At 47.6% G+C, this 15,105-nt stretch overlaps 1 long non-coding RNA gene across 1 annotated transcript; it reads right to left on the bottom strand.

Annotated features, from left to right (window-relative positions):
- Nucleotides 1-11,503: 11,503 nt before the first annotated feature.
- LOC136020035 (uncharacterized) lies at nucleotides 11,504-14,045 on the bottom strand. Its single transcript, XR_010615169.1, has 3 exons — nucleotides 14,009-14,045; nucleotides 13,602-13,797; nucleotides 11,504-12,891 (listed from the first exon to the last, which is right to left on the bottom strand). It is a non-coding gene; the product is annotated as an uncharacterized LOC136020035 (long non-coding RNA).
- Nucleotides 14,046-15,105: the final 1,060 nt, after the last annotated feature.

Below are 15,105 nucleotides of genomic sequence, written 5' to 3'. Positions count from 1 at the left end.
GGAAGGCTGCTATGAGGTCCCCACGCAGCCTTCTCTTCTCCAGGCTGAACAGCCCCAACTTCCTCAGCCTGTCTTCATACGGGAGGTGCTCCAGTCCCTGATCATCCTCGTGGCCTCCTCTGGACTTGTTCCAACAGTTCTGTGTCTTTTTTAATTTCAATGAGATGCCCAAGTATTGTGATGAATCAGTTCTGCTGCTGCTCGAATGGATCCGCCTGTGATAGCACTGAAAGAGATGATGGGAACTACCATCAGACTCAGACAGTAGAATGATGCTATTTAGTGCAATAAACAGCATTCATTATATTATCTGATGTCCCGAACAAGCTAGGTACACCCCTTCACAAGGATGCACACAGGGCCTCCATTGGAGTGTTATCTTATACACAGCTTTTCCATTCAACCTACTTCTCCCCATAGCAGAAAGAGCATCTCTGCTTCAGGGGAGAACAGCCCATGCCAACGAGCTGCATTTTGTTTCCTTCCCACCCAGTACTGCAGAGAAGCAGAGTATCCACAGAGAGGACCAGTGGGTCCATCCCACCTCACACGGGTTTAAACCATGGTGTTACGTAGGAATAACCAGAGTTCTCACTCCAGTTCCAGAACACACAGCTTCTCCTCTTCAAGGAGAATTAGGAGTGACCAACGCCTGCCTGGTGGGAAGAGCAGGGATGTAACATCAGAAACTCGAGAGGAAAGATTACATGGTCAGGAGCCTGCAAGAGGAAAGACCTTTCACAGCCCCCCGAGCAAGTCCTGGCCTCAGATTAAAGCTGGTATCAAGTGCACTTGTACTCCCACCCGTGCAGGAACAGCACTGAATTAGCACAGGACAAAGTGCTGTTTGCCATCGAGGCTGGGGGCTCTCTGCGGAGGAGGGCAGGGGTTTGCCTGGAAGCTGGCTCAGCTGGGAAGGGTATTCCTCAGAGGACACAGATCCTGCTGCAGGGGCAGAGGCTGTGCCACAGCGCAGGGGAAGCCTGACAAAACCTCCGCCTATTCACTTAGACCCAGGAGGGAAAACAGTTCTGATGCTTCAGTGCACCAAGCTGAGCTCAGGGCAGCCTCCTCATGGATCACGGTGGGTTTGGAGCAGACTTCATCTCCTGAGCGCAAGCCAAAGTATTCCCAGTGTCTGGCACCCCTGTGGGGAGCAGCCCGTCTCCGGGATGTTGGCCTCGAGCACTCAGCACTGATCTGCTCCCTTCTGCAGCCAGCCTGGGTTGGGTCCAGGCAGCAGGACAGCGATAGCAGTGTGCGGAGCATCCTGCACGGATGCGGGTTTCCTCTTTTGGAAGAGATTCTGCTCTTTGATCTACTCCACCTTAGAGAGGGAAAAGGCAGTTTTCCTCTCAGCCCTGAGAAACGGCAGGCCCAGCGTGGAAATACAGTTGAGTTATGAAGGAATAAGGCAGAAGGTGACACCAAACACTGACTCCATGCATGTTTGACACATGGTTTAAGCCACATTGGGCTATAGCTTTGATGCATGTCACCATGTAGTGACAGTGGGGGGACAGATGACACAGAGGAGAACCAGTCGCTCAGGGCCATGCAATGGGACAGTCACCACCCTGCCCTCTGCCAGCACAGACCATCTGACCACTGTCATTCTGCATTGCCTAGACTTTGATTGCCAATATTGGTGCAGCCAGTTATTTATACAGAGAATTCATAAAACATTATGAAAATAAGTTATTTATACACAAACAGAATACATACAATATGCTAAAAGACAACATTTATAAAGAGAAATCATTTTGGCTTATTTATCATATGGTATTTCTTGGGTTTGTATTTAGTGCTGGTGAAGGATGGCAGAGCAAGAGCTCTATGCTGGTCCACCCCTGGGCTGGAGAGTGCAGGGGATGTGGCAGAGCCACACTGGGAGCAGGGTGGTATCCAGTGGGGCTGCAGGGCAGGCTGGGTGTGCTGTGTGGTACTCTGCTGGCAGAGGCAGCCACGGAAGCCTAAAGGTGAGGGAAGAGCCCTCACTGCCTGGCTGCAGCCCTGCACAGCTCACACGTGCCATCTAGTGATGCTGAGGTCTCATAGACAGCAGCTCTCCCAGGACCAAAAGCATTCAGAAAGGTTTGAGAGCCTGGAGCCACGAGGATGGGCACGGGTGATGCTGCACAGGCAGCCCTGTCTGACAGCATCCCCCCATGTAGGTGTCAGGAGTGATCTGAACACAGACCCCTAAAAGATACCCCAAACCAGATGACCTAAATATAGTAACAAAGTTCGTGTTCAAATTCATTCACCCTTTCATGCAAGGGGTAAAAAAAATACACCTGGCAAAATTAGACCAACTAAATAGCTAAGAACTAAATAACAACCTAATGTACAAGTAGAATATCTAATAGGTAGGAACTAAATAGGACAGAAAACACCAATCCTTAAATGTGAAGAAAGCCCAAGTTAAAAACACATTGATCAAAGATGTCCTGAGACCATTACCTAGGGGCAGAGCCCACATCCAGATCAAGGCCTTGGCATTGTCTGGGATTCATAAGGGCAAAAGAACAAAGGTGGCAGACACTGGGATTACCCTTTTAATTCCTGGCAGTGGGTTGGAAGGGCCCAGGCTGGAAGAGGATGTGGGAATAAGCATTAAAGCAAAACTGGAAATGGCTTGTGCCCATTCGCTTCCTGTGGCATTTGTCACTGGGATGCAGGATGAGCCGTGCAGTTTCCCATCAGCAGGGAGACACCGTGGAGCCAACAGCCTCTCCTGAGCTGATGGGCTCGAGGCCTGTTTATGTCGCCGTGGTGAGGATGGAGAACCACAGCACTCGTTGCTAAGTGCTGGTGAAGAAGCTTCCTCAAGAGCACATTAGAAATCAATGGGGAAGCAGCACACTCCAGAGCAGCAAGAGGAGAAAACATGAGCCAAGAAGGTCAGGATGGGGAGCGAGTGCACAGGAGAGCTGGTTCCAGTGTTTGGAGTGCATATTGGAGGGGTACGAATCCAGCCACCACCTCGGAGGTGTTTGTTCAGACCTGAATCCATCACTGGATGGGGCAGGGTGCTGCACTGAGGGCACAGGGACCAGGCTGCAGCCCAGGGCTCCTCTCATCCCCAAACCTCATTTAAAGCTGTGACACAGGCACTTTGTCTGCATCCAATGTGTCCAAACAGGTTTCCATGTTTACCTACAATTGCTCTGTCTTTCATGCTCCCGTTTACCCTCCTTCACTGAGGCAGTTACAGGACTGCTGTAGCCCATCTACTGCTCCAGGAAAGCAAGCACAAGACACTGGGAAGGATGGATCAGCATTTTCCTTCACTGCAGCATCGCTCCATTCTTGCCCCTGGGGAGGAAGCTGCTCTCACTTGTGCCTTCAGCCACCTCAAAGGGGTGGCCCTCAGGATGTGACCCGACTTTTCCCTTGGCTGTCTCAAATCCTGCTGTTTGCTGGATTGGGATGTGGAAGACACCCCCAGATCCTTCCTAAACCATTTAATCCCCCTCTCCTTCAGCAGCAACATGAACAGTTCCACTCACTTTCAACCCCCAAATGGTTGCCCTTTTCCCTGAAACAGCTCCAGATTTTATCTCTCATTTCCCTATCCACCTACTCACGCACTTCTCCACGATTCTCCCTGAATTCTCTTGCTCCCTTTTCATGGCCTGCAGCTTTGCTTTTAACATCCAGAGCATTGTTTCTGGCAAGACATGAAGGCATTCATCAGTTGCCAGCCTGAAAGCCGTAAATACACCATTTGCATTCAGAGTTTGATAGTCCTTCCATCGCTGCTGGGATGGCATTTCTCCCTCCCCAGAAAGCCTGGCTGTCTCCATCCTCTTGGCACAGGCTGGGATCAAACCTTTCCTCTTTCCATCCAAGGTTATTCCAGCCATGACGGTCAGTGCAGCAACAAGGGACATTGTTTGGCTTGGGCTCCAGGAGCTTTGCTCTCTTCTTGGGTGTCTTGCAGCAATCTCGTCTCCTGGTGTAGAGCTTGAGTCCCCACAACACAGCAGTCCAGACTCTGTCAGGCTGCTCACAGAGATAGTTTCTCCTTCATCTTATGTGCTCCCATGGAACCACGCTGCTCATCTCCAGCAGCAGCTAGGGTTCCTCAACCAGGACTGCAGGGTACCTTCAGCAGCACCCTGAGTTAACAGCCAGGTTTGGAGTCAATGGGATGAATTACAGCCTGGCACAGCTCCACATCCACAAACACCCACCACCACTTAGAGTGAAGCAGCACTTGAACACCTTCAACTGCATCTACACAGGTTCAGCTCCAGCAGAGCTGTTGCCTGTTCCGCCTCAGCTGAGTCCAGAGCTGCAGCTCCAGCAATCCCTGCCCTGGTTTCCATCACTCGTCACAGTAGAGACTAAAATCTTCTGCCTTTATTGCTGAGCTATGGGAAATCTTTTATAGAGGGCAAAACCAGACCCCCACTGGAGTGAGAAATGGGATGAAGTGAGAATGACTCCCAGAACCCGTGATCACCAACTGATAGTTCTAGGTTAACAGATTTTATCAGGTCTTGTCCCCTTGTAAATCAATTCTGGGACTTCAGCAAGAATATGTGAACTATGAAATATGATTAAAATTATGAAATATGATTAAAAGCAGCCATAAAACATAAGCAAAACCCTCAAAACTTATGGCTGGCGCCATATATCCTGCCGGTTAACAGCTTCTTAAGCTTCAGGGAGAAGGCATTACTTGGCTTCAGTTCTCCTGCCTCTCCTGGGGAGATGGTTGTCACAGCTCTGCATCAATGAGCTCTTAGGAGATGAAAGCACGAGATGAAGAAATCCATTCATTCAGTGAGTTTTGCACTGCCAGCAGTTATTGGTATCCCTGTAGCTGCTGACTTTAACCTCACATTCATCACTTTCAAAGCCATGGATGGCATTCCCCAGGCTGCAAACTCTTCCTTGAGTCTGCAGCATGCGGGAGAAGAAAGACTGAAGTTACTTATTACTACTTGGAAAAGGCACCTCCTGACTGGATGTGGAGCTGGGCACCAACACCAGGCACCATGCCCCAGCTCTCTGCAGCCTGTGCACAGGCTCTCACAGACCATCTGTGGCCATGAACACGTGCAGTGCACACACGGCACCGTTTGAACCCCGAAGTGGAAACACGTTGTGAACTTCCCCAGCACAGATCACACACACAGCATCACCCTTTGCTGCTGCTTTGAATCCAAGTTTGACCCAGTTTAGGTTTTTCCTTTCTCTTTCTTTTAGTTCCTTTGAGCTAAAGGAGCTCACTGGAGCAGCTCAGTGATTGGGAGGGTGCCCCATTCCTCCCATCTCACTGTGCTTGCCATCCAGCATAAAAGCCTCACTCATGCACGCACTGCACACAGCTCCCTCCGACACTGGTAGAACACTGTCTTGTTCTCTGACCATTTGCCTGAAGCACTTGACCTACATCTTCTTCCTACTCTTCCTTTTGCTTCTGTATATTCAAATTAACTGCTTAACGGAGCTATCTGCTCTTCTGTGCTTAACAGTAATACTATCTGTAATGATGCTTCACAGATCCATCATGTTTTCAGTCTGTGACGACTACCACATCTCTTATTTATAAAGCGAATCCCTTTAAAGAAGCTCTGGAATTGCTGAGGCTCTTTTGTACTACCTCATTCATATTGGAGATCTTAATTGGAACTTAAATGGTACACGGTCTGTGTAGGCTGGAGGAGCTCACGAGCAGTTTCCATCTGATTTGATCAAGAACTACTTAAGCAGAGCAGGACACAACCACAGTCCTTACAGAAGTGGGGTTGTGCATCAGGCTTCACCCCACTCCCAACACATGTGCTAACAGGAAGACAACAAAGAGCTCCTTTTTTACCACCTTTCATCCTCCTCATCTCGTGCCAGCCTGAATCTACATCTTCCATCAGAGTACTCCTGGCTGTGGGCTTGAACCAAAGCCAGCCTCCCATATCCATTGCAAATAGCTGCTGTCACAAGAAAGGCTTCCACTGGGTTTCCTGCCGAGGGTGGCACTGCCAGGGTCTGCCTGGGGGACTCAGGACATTGTCACTGCATCACCTGCCTTCTGCACTGATCTCATTGCCCTTTTCTGATGTGTCCCACACTTCATGATAAACATCAAGAGCTACCAGCTCATAGTATGACTTCTGGTAAGCCATCTACCTTATTTCTACGCATAGCTCTAGCACCTACCAGCAGGGCACTTACAAGAGGCAAGGGGTTCTGTTCCTCAGTGAGTGTCAGTCTCAGACAGAAGAGGCACAGAGCCACCATTAGGATGGGACTTGCTTTGGTTTGATCTTTGCAGCACTCATCAGTGGGAGAAGAGCTCTGTTTCATCAGGATGAAGCCAGGCTCCAGGGCTCACGTTTAAGGACGGCACTGAGTACCAACACCAGCAATACCTCCTGAGCTGCCCCTTCACCCCTTGATCCCCAACATGCACATGACAGCCAGGGAGGAGCAATGCTTTGCAGCTCTGGATAACAGATAGGGGTACCCAATACCCCTCCAAGCAGCAGCAGCACAAGATGCTGTCTGCTGCGATCTCCTCCCACTGCCGCTTTAGTCAGGCACCGGACATCAGTCAAACAGGCACTTGCACCATTGCAAAACCTGCTGCCCACACACCCTGGGCACAGTGAGTGACCTTTCGCAGTCTCCCAGGTGAGGACTCTGCTGGCGTTAGCACTGTGGTCTGTCCCAGGCTGGTTTACTCCGTTACAAGTAAGCAGTCTGCGTTAATGGTGCGCACAGCTTTAACTACCCGTATGTTACAGAAGCATTTAGACTAATTGGGAACTTGCACTTTCTGATGTGGATTTTGCTGCTATCCCTCCCGTTTCATTACGAATACAAGATCAAGAGGTTACAGACCAGCTTTTCAAAGGTGACCAGCACTTAAATACCTTGGCAATACTGAGCAATTACCATGAGGCTGAGCAGCGCCTGTGTCAGAGCCAGGAGCCTCTCAGGAGACATCTATTGCAAACACTGGGGTTGTTCTTGTAGACACAAGCCTCCCATGCCTTTGGTAGCAGCCCCATTTGCAGTACAGAGAGAGGTAACCCCAGGAGGGAGCAGAACAAGGTCATGGAGTCCAAGAAAATCAGATTTGATCTTGTGAATACACCCAAGAAGTGCATTTCTACCACGCAGCCTTACTGAAGGCTCAGGCAGGGCCAGAGGAGGGTATTTGTAACAGGAGCATGATCTCTCTAGATGTTTCTACCAAGATACTTGCACAAGATGGAAACACACGATACCACAAAAGCCATCAAGTGCTCTTGTGTATGATGGAAGAGCTATTCCCATGAGAAGACCGTAGGTGTGCTTATTGCTCAGCCCAGGCATGTCTCCTAGGTCAAGCAGACGGTTTCATTCCCTGTCCGGTAAAGGCATCCTGTGCTCATACCAGCCTTCGGCTCTGTGCATGGGGATTCTGCCTATCCCATCCACTGACCACCTATGAAATGAAAGCTTTATCAACAGAAAAGGGGACACTTTTGGACCCTACTTTTATATGAAGAGATGGCAGAGGAGGATTCCTGCAGCTCTGGTTTTGCAGACAGAAGTAGAAAGCTGGATTTAGCCAAGCAAGCACTTGGAGGGCAAAGCTACCCATTGTTTCCTAAAACAAAATGTAAAGGGTCATTTTATTTTGATGCTTCAATATTTGGTTTTAAGACAGAAGCATTTGAAAACACAGACTCCAACAGCACCGTTTTCACACTGTGCAGCTTGACCCATTCATGAAAGCATTTTGGGTGTTAACCAGATGAGCTTCCTTGTGCATCTCTGTCACATTGCCACAGCCTGGGAGCTTCTATGGACACCAGCACAAAATCAGCATCCCCTGGTGGGTTATCCCAGCGATGCAGACATTTCTGGCCATGTTCAGTGACCACACAGCTTGTTTGATCCTCGTCCATGTGTTCACTAAAGCTCCTAAGTACAGCTGAACACTGGATGAAGCCCAGGGGTAGACATCGCTGTCATTTTAAGCCATTTTCCTTATGCAAGAGTATCCTTCGGAGTCACACCAGGGTAACTGTGAGCAGACCTCTATAAACCCCTGACCGCTTTTCCTTGCTGGCTTTCTCCCTGCCAACACCAGCGCGGTTTGCCCGGCTCCCAGCAGAACGTTCCCCACTTCAATTAAAATTCCTTTGCGGCCACCATCTAAGAACTCGTCATCCAAAGAACTCCAGCCATTGCACAAACCAGCTCCAACTCATACCTCCTGTAAGCCCATTGCAATGGAGTCAACAGTTACACCCAAAACCAAAGCACCAAAGCCTGTGAAGAGCTCCTGGGCTCCTCCAGCCTGCCTTTCTCCCACTGGGATTGCTCCTTCCCAATCTTCCCCAAGATTCCAATGTAGTTTTCAAGGGGATTAACCTGGGCTTCAAAGATCTCATTTCCAAGGGCACATCCTGCTATTGCATCCGCGTTTTGCTTCTCCCCATGCTGTACTAACAAATGGTGGCATCCCCAAGGCTGAACCCCTTCAGCATCACAAGCCACGACCACCTTAAGCACCTCTTGGCTAAGCTTTGCCCTATTTTGCTGGTTTAACCTTTCTTCTCCAACACCCCAAATAGTTTTGCCCTTCTCACAACTCTTAATTAGCCAAGGAAAAGCTCCAAACCCCAGTGATGCCCAAACCTGAACACAGCCACTGATGAGGAATTCGTACCATCATGTGGTAGTGGGTAATACCGTGAAAATGCCCATTTGTCTGGATAACTGAGCTTCATTCCAAAATCATGCCTAACATGGAAACTAACACACCACCCTAATGCCAATTATTAGCTTCAAAGGCAGCAGCACAGACTAATGCCGTAGACAGATAATATCAGACATCCCTATATTAAAGCAAACACAAATGATTTAATTTCATTTCACCTGGAAAGTTCTGGCTCTCCCATTTATTGTGCTGGCCCCCACGTGTCATGGGAATGGCATCAGCCGTGTTCCTCCATCCTGCCTCCATCCCACATGTCACCTCTGCTAACCTGGGCTGGTGGCACCACTCCTTGGCTCACAGTCAAGCCTATCACAACTGTGTATTCTAATAGCAGTTACTAGCTATAGTAAGGTGAAAATAACACTCCTGGGGAAAGGTTAATCATTAACTTCAGGTCTTCAAACCAAACCAGTCTCTCACCCATGTTGTAATGGGGTTCTCATCTGCTTGGCATGAATAAAATGAGTCTGAGAGAAGTCTGAAGTGATCTGGGCTGCACAGAAGAGTTCCAAGGTATCTCCTGATCCGATCCATGTTTAACAAGGCATTTTACTTCTCAGTTTAGGAGCATTTCAATAGCTCTCAGGAAGCTTTAACTAGCTTGTTTCACAGAATTACATGTTGCAACAGATGCTGCTTGCATGGTGGATGCCAGGCTGTCTATACTGACTAATCCATATGGGTCCTGTTGGAGAAACCACTCCGGTCAATGGGAATTGTCCAAACTGAACCCAGCTGTTTGTGCAAGCTTGTATATTGGCCTGGTTCATGTCAAGAATTAACTCCCTTTTGCTTTGCCTCCTGTCAGGTTTGCTCTTCTCACAACTACTTCTGCTGCTGCTGGATCTTTCTTATCCATGAAGAAAACATCCAGGGAAACCCCCCCAGCCCTATTCCCAGCCAGTGTCCTACAGGGAGTTAGGATGATAGGGAACACACAGATTGTACTGGAGTCTTATACCCCATGGATTGGGTAGAAAAGCCAGGAATGGGTATAGTGCAGTTAAAAGAGAATAGCTGCATAATGCGTATTTACCTGTAATTGCCAAGAATAAATTCCATGAATGTTTTTATGTTCCTTTTCCAAAGGCTCTGGCTCGAGTTCTTTCCAAAGCGACTGTTGGTCTCTCAGCACAATCTCATGCATCTGGCTTCATTCATTAAACAGTTTGTTTCCTCATATGATAAAACCAACTCTGGCAGTTGACATAAGTGTGCAGAGCAAGAGCAGTGCCAAGCCATCAGCAAAGCTACTGCAGCTTGAGGTTGGATCCAGACCTGACAAAGTATTCCAAAGTATTTCTTAGCTAAGAACTCATTACCCTGTACAACAGCCACTGCAGAGCCTCCAGCATCTGCAGTCCAGGAGGGAAAACTCATGGGCAGCTCCAATGGGATGCAGACACAGGGGCAATAACTCCATGAACTCATGCATCAGCTATTGAGTTCCTCGCTGCCAGAACACTGGTGGGGATGAAAGCAGTGCAGAGCTAGAAAAACATTACAAGGCTTTATATAAAGTGCTGCAAACATGGAGTTTTGTTCCTATTGTCTCCCAGCTCATCCTGTGGAATTCTATAGGACTGAATGATCCTTATTCATGGGATGGTTATAAAGCCAGCAGAAACCCTGCAGGCAGATGAAATGCTGTAATACCCTCCAATACTTGGAGGTCAGAGGGACTCTCAGAGGCTTGTATCTTTATACCAGACACTGAAAATTGGGAATACCTACTCCTAAAGAGGGAGCAGGAGTGCATCATGCAACGTATTCATCCAGTGGGAAACAACATGGATTTACAATCTAAAGACACCCATAAATTGCTCAGAAGAACACAGAAATAAATCATTCACAGAAGTGATTTAGTAGGGAACAAGGAATTCCTTGCAGGAAAGTGATAGGATGTGAATGAGGCTCCTGCATGTGCATCTTCCAAGGGATGTAGAGGATAGCACACAGCAGGTCTGCCAACCAAGGCACGCATCTCCTGGCCGTGACACCGGACCACTGGACCACGCATGGCTGTAGCCCAGCTTGCTCCTTCCTTGGAACAGGAATAACCAGGAGACAGCTGCTCGATTCAGACACGCTGGGATGTCCAGCGCAGACATGCCCAAGCCCTGCCCTAGCGCAGGACCAAGCACCCAGATCCATGCTTGGTCTTGCAGCAGCCCAGGGGGTGATCCCATGCAGGATCACTGCACCCCAACAGCCCACTTTCCTCCCTCCTCTCTTTTTAATTTCCCAGTAAATTGCTGGGAAGTCTTTAAAGGAGATCAAGTCCATGCAGATTACTCTTAAATAAGCATTTGGCAAAAGGATGGGCTGCAGTTTAATTGATGAGCAGGGATTTGGTTGGTATGAAAATCCTATCTCCAAGCACTGGCGATGATGGAGCCTAGGGTTTTTTCCCTTTCACAAGCACTGCGGCCAGAAAGCTCTCTAAAAACATGACAAGGAAGAAGTTTTGACTGGTTTCCCTTATATTTCCAGTTTTCAGGGATCAATGCGGGGAACGGATCAGGGTTTTCCCCCTTAGTGGTTTATTCCCCAGTCCCGACTAATCCACAGAGCATCACTACACACCTTGTTTCGCATGCTCCGAACTTCAAAGTCCTATTTCTGTCAGCCAGAAACAGAAAGCAGCCCCTTGTACTCCCAACCACCAGGTCACAGCAATACATACACGTCTCTCGACAGAAAGGTTTATTCCATGAACCCCAAAGCACATGAAAATGGTTTGCCTTCACCGATCTCAGCAGGAGTTGCCTTAGTTTTGTTTTCACACCATAAAATTCTGCCTATTACTTTAAAACAGAAAATGAGCCCAATTTAGGAGAATGAGAGAGGAGGAACCCAAAACCTGACATATAGGCATTCGACCTGCACTGTCAGAACTTGCACTTAATGGGTTTAGGTCCATTACCCCCTTGTGCAAGTCCTGACCGAGCCCTTTGTGCTCCCGCTCCGCAGGAGATGTACCACAGCTCTGTGGTATTAAGATGTCAACTGAAACCAAGCCAAAGCCCCAAACTTCCTTTCACAAAGAGATATAAAAACAGATTCTGCAGACACCTGTGTGAAATATTATAACCCCTTTACTGGGCTTTTCTCATGGGGAGGGAAGGGGACATTGAAGTCATTGTTTCTCTATTGATGCATTCAAAACACACCGGTGAGAAGAATTAGAGACTTGGAAGCAAGTATCAGAGTAGGTGTCCAATGCATCTTTTGGACAAAGTCAGCAGAAAAGGTAAGTGGATTTTTCCCCATGTGCTAGATGAGGTTTATTACACTGGGCGTAAAGGATTGCTACAGAGAGATCAAAGCCTGACACATTATACAGAGACATTAACCGAAGGTTTACCATAACCTGCCCTGAGATGCAAAACCAAGTTCCTGTGGTCAGTGGAAACCTCATGACCTCTCACAAGAGTTGACCACAGCATCCTGGTCAAATACCAATAAGTTAATTACATTTTGGCTTCAAGCATCCTCTGCTGTGTGAGCAGACCAGGGCAACCTCTCCTGCTGGGGCCAGAGAGCACCACTAACCCTTGTCTGCACTTGGCTCTCAGTGAGGAACAGTACAATTGACAGTGCAATATCAAGTTAGTTGAAGCCAAAACTTCTATATTTGCTCACAACCCCTCTCTGACTGAAGAGAAACTCTACATACATCCTGGTCAGAAGAACTGACATTTAGTGTTTTAGGCCATTCTTAAGACAAACTCCTAACTGCTATCCAACCTGGCTCCAGGGATACACCAGTAACCCCCCCATATGAAAGATCTTTACAGGGCATTTATCTTCCTCTCTTTCACTGATGTCTTTCATTTCCCCGCACCATTAAACCCATTTTAATGCCAGAAATGTCTGCTTGCTCCAGAGAGAGATGGATGCTCCTATAATCACATCTAATAAAACATAGAAATCAATCACAGGCTCCAGCTCTCTGTTCTCAAAGTCATGCATACAATAGAGCATAAAACGCACAATAGCTCAGCTCTGACAACCTAACTCAGATTTTGAGCAGCAATCATACAGTTCTTTAGTAGTTTGTATCAAATCATCATAGAAGAAGCTAGTAGGTAGCTCAAGGAAGCTATCCATTTGCTGTGTCACGCTGCTGCATTAGCTCCAAGCTCCAGCCAGGAGTATTACTAAGTTAAGAAAAATTAAGGAAATAAAAAGCGAAACCCCCAACAGTTGTTTAATTGGCTTAAAAGCAGCGATTTTCATTTTCTGTTCTTTGGGAGGGTTATGCTCGTGTTGTGTCAGATGTGGTTACCTTCCTTGTTCTTAGAAGAGCTCCTGCTTTGCTCTCTCTGCCCTGCTCACAGGACTCTGGTAACTGGAGAGGCAGACGGAGAGGAGAAAGGGTTATTTAAACTCACAAATAGGAAACTGAAAAGCCACATTTAGTTTGCAGTGCTATGGATGAGGCACGAGCAGGGGCGTTATCTGAGGGTCCAAGGTTGTTTGAGTGCGACCAGGACAGGCGCCTTGAGAAAACTCAAACCAAAGCTGAATATAAAAGAGAAACACCTAAAAGGAACATTATTATGTAAAGTGATGGGGATTTATGGTACTGAAAATCATTTCTGAGGAACCCAGGGTACCAGGCAGAGAGCCACATCACAAGTGCTTATTGTCCCAGCCCAGCCTGGGCAAGGGGAAATCACTGCTTTGATTTATAGCTCGTATTTTCTTACCTGTGTACAAGTGACCCCAGCAAAACCAAGGCACCACCACTCAACAAGCAGTATCACTCTCCAGTATCACCTCTGTGCTCTGCAGCAGAGCAGCAGCCATGAACACATCACCCACCCATGAGAGATCACAGAAACCCACTAAAGGCTGTCAAGGATACAGTAAAGGGGCAGGAATTGAGGATAAAATACACAGCATTGCTTGTCTCCAGTTTTTCAGCATTAGACAGAAAAGTGAGAGCTGGGCTTTGATCGTGAGGAGTGAATGTTTCACGCCGGAGGGGATGGCACAGAGACCGGAGCTGTAAGCAGGGGGTGTCTTTGCTCTGTATTTCCTTTGTGAACTGAAGCAAACCACTAAATAACATAATCACGGCTGTATGATTAACGCACACACACCCATCCCTGCTCTGCTACTGCCAGAGAGTATTCTGCCTGGTCACAACTCCCAGCATTTCCACTCTGCCATAGCCTGAGTACTGAAGAGCACAAAACTCTCCCATAGGCTTTTCCTCCCGCACTCCAACACCATTAAACACAACCCTTCAGTCTCATGGAGATGTCTTACCATGGAAATCCTCCCTGTTCAACCAGATTGAGCTGCTCCCCAGCAGGAGCAGAGGGAAGAATCTGCCTGATAAAGCTGCCATCACACCTGCAGGCTTTTAACTTGCAAATTGGTAAAGCCAGTACTGATAAGTGGGAGAAATGAGTGTCCAGGGGGCAAATCCCTTGGGAGGGTAACACAGGAGCTGCCCTTGCAAACCAGCAGGGAGATGCCACTAGATGGTGACAGTGCCCACAGAAATTAAACCACGTAGGGGATAAAGAACCCCATCTCCAGGACAAGGTTACTGCGGACTGAAAACAGTGTTTGGAAATCAATGGTTGGCACTTCTTGATCGTAAAGAATGAGGATTCATTCAATCGTGTTATGGCCAAGGCAGTGGTTTAGTGATAAATAGAAAAGTGAGTGAATTCACCTGCTTGGTGCAAGTGTGAAATGATTTAGTTCTGCCTGGCCCACATCAGAAGTAGATAACTCCATTTATCTTCATTTCCCCTGCACTTCTGGTGCCCTCAAGCTGATATCAGGCATAATCTGGGCTGTGGGATTCACCTGCCATTCCCAATTGGAGTTGATAATCTTCCAGAGAGCAACTTCAACTGCTCATTCCCAGCAGAGGAGAAGCCCGTGTGTAAGAGCTCCTGCTGCATCCTGCCTGGACACTGCCTTGTGCTGCTTGTGCAACACATTTCTGTTTCAAGCTACTGGTGTACAGCACACAGAATCTATGAGCATCAGCAGGGATAAGCAGGAATTGGATTGTAAATGGTCACCTTGGTTTGCTTTCTGTGTGAACACTTGTGTTAAAGGATGGTTTATGCCTGTGAAAGGCTCCTCTATTCTTCAGTGAGAACGAACGGGTTCACTGAACTATTTCATCTACAGTTGTGACACATTATAAGCTACTGGATCTGTCTTTCATTCTGGATTCATCACTCAAATGATACATGCAAGAAAACATGAGGTTTTCAATAAATGGTTGAGGAGAAACTTTTTCTGACCCTTCATAATCTTTATTATCTCTGAACAAATAAAAGGGATCCTTTACATTTGGCTGGTTATCTTGTTCCTGTACCTCTCATCCAAAACACCAGCTA

The sequence above is a fragment of the Lathamus discolor genome, chromosome 10, assembly GCF_037157495.1.
Source record: "Lathamus discolor isolate bLatDis1 chromosome 10, bLatDis1.hap1, whole genome shotgun sequence".
Lineage (NCBI taxonomy): Eukaryota > Metazoa > Chordata > Aves > Psittaciformes > Psittacidae > Lathamus > Lathamus discolor.
The sequence above is the reverse complement of the archived record's forward strand: the minus strand, read 5'-3'. Positions and strand labels throughout refer to the sequence as shown.